This window comes from Gastrolobium bilobum, unplaced genomic scaffold, assembly GCF_033153095.1.
Source record: "Gastrolobium bilobum isolate Gb01-03AN ecotype WA unplaced genomic scaffold, APGP_CSIRO_Gbil_v1 utg107292, whole genome shotgun sequence".
Classification (NCBI taxonomy): Eukaryota; Viridiplantae; Streptophyta; class Magnoliopsida; order Fabales; family Fabaceae; genus Gastrolobium; species Gastrolobium bilobum.
Window position 1 is genome coordinate 3,937 of NW_026896223.1, and position 3,936 is coordinate 7,872.

Sequence of the window (3,936 nt, forward strand, 5' to 3'; positions counted from 1 at the left end):
AACTTTATTTAACAGCTGTGAATCCATTCATCAATTGTGAGAACCTATGATCATGTCCTCTATGAACGTATCCATATGATCATATACTCCATAATTTGATCCGGACCTTTATGTTTGTAAATAGTGCGCAAAATAAATAAATAAAACCTTATTTATGAAATTCAGAAAATGATTTTATTGTTTCATCGTCTTACTCCAAGAGCACAATGAAACCAATAACTCCTACTTGCTTAATGCAAGTCTGGGATCTTCCTAAGACCCAAAAAAGTAACATGCCTCTTGAACACAAGTTCAGGCAAACTCTTAGTAATTGGGTCTGCAAGATCCACCTCTAATGCTATCTGAGTTTAGTGAAAAACTCATAGCTCGAGGTTGATTTTCTTGAGTCAATATCCACTTGAAATAACTGAATTTTTGAAAACTCCGCTTTTCAAGACTCCCACTAGAACATACCAGCATATAATCTCTCGTTCTCCAAAGATACTTGAATACATGCTTAACAATAATCTAGTATTCCTCTAGGTTCAAAATGGTACTATCTCACTACTCCCACTGCGTGACAGATGTCTGGTTTAACGCCCAACATGATATGCGTGAGTCTACCTTTGCCAAAGCATAAGATATCTTGCTCATGCATTCTTCCTTCTTAGAAGTCTTTGGTCACTCCTTAGGAGGATGAATTCCACATCTGAGAATTATAATTCTTCTCTTAGAATTCTCATGTTGAATTTTGGCAAGAGTTTTGTCAATGTAAGTAGCCTGAGATGATGCCAACAACTTATTCTTCCGGCCTCATAAGAGTTTTATACCAAGAATATAATTGGCTTCCCCAGTACTTCCATACCAAAACACTAACTTAGCCAACCCTTTATGCTTGATATTACCTCCACATTGTTTCTAATAAGGAGCATATCATCTACATAAAGTACCAGAAAAGCTACTGTCTTCTGTTGTATCATTTACATACAAATACACATCATTCATCAAGGTTCTCTCAAAATCAAAATTTTGATAACCTGATCAAAACTGATGTTTCAAGACCTGGATGCTTGCTTAAGTCTATGAAATAGACTTTCACAACTTGCATACCGTGTGTTCCTACACATTTGCTATAAACCCTTTTTGTTGTTGTATGTAGATATCCTGACATCCGACTCCCAAAATGAAATCTCATAATTGAGACTTATAGCAACTAAGAGAATCTGGATAGACTCAAGCATGGCGTCTGGCAAAAAATGCCTCCAAGCTAGCTTTGAAGGTTTTCACCTTTCTGTCCATCCTCTCTTTGCCTTTTATGTCCACATGCACCTTGTGGGTTTTACCCTTCTTGGTGTCTTTACTAGGACCGAACGGAGTTGAAATACAAGTATTTCATCTCATTGTTCATAGCTTGAGCAACACTTGATCAACAACATCTTCTAATGCATTATCGTAACTAGTAGGATCAATGTCACTCAACAAGAAACAACTTGAGAGTTAACAAGGTTCTCTTCCACTACGAATGTACTGCACTAGACCTTGTGTATTTATAGGTAAAACAAAAAATGGGTCAAATGATGGATCTTCAATTTCTTGAGGATCCGCTTATCCTTGATATTGTTCCTTTACATGTGATACTAATATTTCTACTAGTTTCACTTATATATTATCATGTTGAATTTCCAATCATGGTTCTCTTGTTTGTTCACTTAGAGATATATCTATCCCCTCTTGAACAATCAAGGGAACAGTGGATGAAGCTTCTAGAGATTCTGGAAATTCTTGATCTGAGATAAATCTCATCAAGAATAACCTAACTTCAGAGCTTATAATTTCTTATCTAGTCCTCCTTTAAGAAAATCATGTGAGTGCTCACTTAGATTATCTTGTCCTTAAGACTAAATAAGAAATCATCCCTAGTTCTCTTAGGGTAGCCAAAAGATATGCACTCTTCCATACAAGATTCCATCTCATTTGACTGCTGTTGTAGGACGTGTGCCATAGCACCCTAAATCCGAATATGGTTTGATTTGGGCTTGCACCATTTCCATAATTCTTTAGGTGTCTTTACAACAAACTTTGACGGAATCAAGTTAAGAAGGTACATTTCCTTCTCTTAGGCATCTCCCTTGAACAATATTGGCAAAGATGAATAACTGAACATGATCTTCACCAAGTCTAGAAATGTTTGATTTTTGCATACTGCAACTTCATTCAACTAACACGTTCTTAGAGTTGACAGTTACGAAAACAATCCCCTCTTAAATCAGGTAAGACCTGAAATTACCAGACAGGTAGCCAAACACTTTAGTAGACCAAAGTGTTTTGATTTGAACACCTACATGCTTTTCTGCCTCAGACTAAAACTCTCTGAAATTTCCAAAAGTTTTAGACTTATGGCGCACTTGGTTCATCTGTCCAAATCCAAAGTAAACATTCATATAATGAAGTACTCATCACCTCTTCTGGTCTGAACGCTAAGTGGTCCACATACTTTAGTATGTACCAATTCTAGTTGAATAGTTGCGCAAACCTTTTTGGCCCTTGTAGGATTGCTTGGCCACTTTACCTTCCTAATAGGACTAACACGTAGCTGTTAGTTAAAAGATTATTGAACTTTCAGTCCCTCTTTTAACTAAAACATGTTTCCTACTTGAGATAATATGACTCAATCACAAAGGCCAAAGTTATGTTTCATTTGAAACTTTTATTTCTTTGGTGAAATTTCTTGTTCATCATCCTTCCATTCAACATAACAAATTTAAAAAGGTTATAGGACATAGGTAATAAAGACTATTTAAACAATGTACCAGAACAAACAAGACGAAGATGAACTTCAAAATGTAACTGAGGAATCAATTGCATTGTCAACCCATGTTTTAACCAAAACAACTAACAAAAATTGAATTCCTCTTGAAATCTGGAACAAATAAACAGTCACCCAAAACCATAGTCTTATAAATAACTTGTCCTACTGCAAATGCAGACACAAGTTCCTATTTTCAAGCTTAAAATATCTATGTCCATTGCTGACAGGCATGCCATGTTTGAACTACTACAAAGAGTAACAAACATAATCAGTGATTCATGAATCAATAATTCATTCACTGATCAGGCCTTGATATGCCCATGTCAGGTTCTTTTCATCACCTCTGGGCAATTTTTCTTTCGGTCTGCACTTGAAGAACTTGCCTTGCGGCTTCTTCATAGCAACTGGTTTGACAACTGATAACCAAGTCATTTTGTTCTTGTTACCACCCTTGGGTTTCCCTTTGGATTTAACAAGACTCTTAGCAAAATCTGCACCGACTGCATTCTGTCTAGCAGAGCTGCTAGACGCAGCAAACATGTCATTAAGAGTCTGAAGCATTTGTACTCCACTCTTAATCATGTACACTTGCTTCTGCAAGTATTTGGAAAGACTGACAATAATATAGCAGCGAACTACCATATCTACCTATGGCCCTCGCATTGTCAGGACAAATTTTAGCTTCCATGTTTTAGAACAATATCAAAAATTTGCTTTTCACTTATTCATAGTTGGTACTATCTAGAGGTTTTCGACTCAAAATCATTTCTAAGATATTTTCTGAAAAACATATAAAGCACACGATTACAAACAAATAATGCAATAAACAAACGAAGTGCAAGTAGATTCTCATAACTACTCTTGTTTATTGTTAACAATCCTTCAGTTTATCTTTACAAGGCTTACGATGGGCAAGTCACTTGTAAAAACCAAAATTGTTATTTGGGCCTTCAGTGCCATTGCCAGAGCCTCGATGGGAGGGTTAACAATTTTACCAAAGTTGAACGTAGTTAACCATTGTTTAATTTCAAAATTATCCTTAGTGTCTAAGCATTGCCGACGATGGGCCGTACAATACTTTACTAAAATTTTGAAATTATTAAGATTTAATCTAGTGAAATCTGATTATCCTTATCCGATGGGGCTTC